This window comes from Stegastes partitus, unplaced genomic scaffold, assembly GCF_000690725.1.
Source record: "Stegastes partitus isolate 25-593 unplaced genomic scaffold, Stegastes_partitus-1.0.2 Scaffold2531, whole genome shotgun sequence".
NCBI classification, from domain to species: domain Eukaryota; kingdom Metazoa; phylum Chordata; class Actinopteri; family Pomacentridae; genus Stegastes; species Stegastes partitus.
The window spans coordinates 11,828-12,755 of NW_007580262.1; positions in this window are offsets into that span (position 1 = coordinate 11,828).

Consider the following 928-nt stretch of genomic DNA (forward strand, 5'->3'; position numbering starts at 1 on the left):
TCTGAGAATTCAGTTAGAAACTCAGAGTAAGGAGCGGGTGGTCGATATACGACAACTAACACAACTGGTTTCTGCGCTTTCTGGTTCAGGCTAAGACTAAGGCTTTCAAATGATTTATAACTAAGTTCTGGTCTCTGGTTAATTAATAGATTTGAGTGAATGATTGCTGCCACTCCTCCCCCTCTGCCTGTACTTCCAGCTATATGAAAGTTAATGTGGCTGGGGGGAGTCCATTCATTTAGACTAACATGTTCTTCATGCTGCAGCCAGGTTTCAGTCAGAAACATTAAATCAACTTGTTGATCAGTTATTAGATCATTGACTAAAAGAGACTCAGATGATAAAGATCTAATATTTAATAGTCCACATTTAATTGTTTGTTTGTTTTGTTCTGGTGATGTTTTATTAATCTGGATGAGGTTGTTATGAACAGTTCCTCTGCTGTTAATTTTAGACTTATAAAATCTAGATCTAGATCTGGATGGTGGGGGGGCGGACACAGTCTCTATAGTATGTATTCTAGGTGGCAGCCCTAAGGAAGCAGCAGAGAAGCGTGTAAGACTGCAACTCTGCTTCCTGGTCTCACCTCTGGACTGTCAGGGGTTCTGCTGACTAATAAATCTGGCCATATTTCTAGATAAGAGAGCCGCACCATCCAAAGGAGGATGGATGCCGTCTCTCAAGAGCACCTGCAAGAGATGCGGAAGCCGAGAAAACCTGAATCTCAATGATTACCAGAGCAGTAGGATCTATACATGCACACATTGATGAGAGTAGGCAAAGAAACAGAAAAGAAAAGAAACAAAAGCAAACCACATATGGCAGAAGAAATAAATACATGAAATAAACAAAGCAGACAGAGGCAGATATCAGTACGGACAATGCAGCGTCATTTTGCAGAATGTGTGGGGGAGGAGTGTTCAAACAT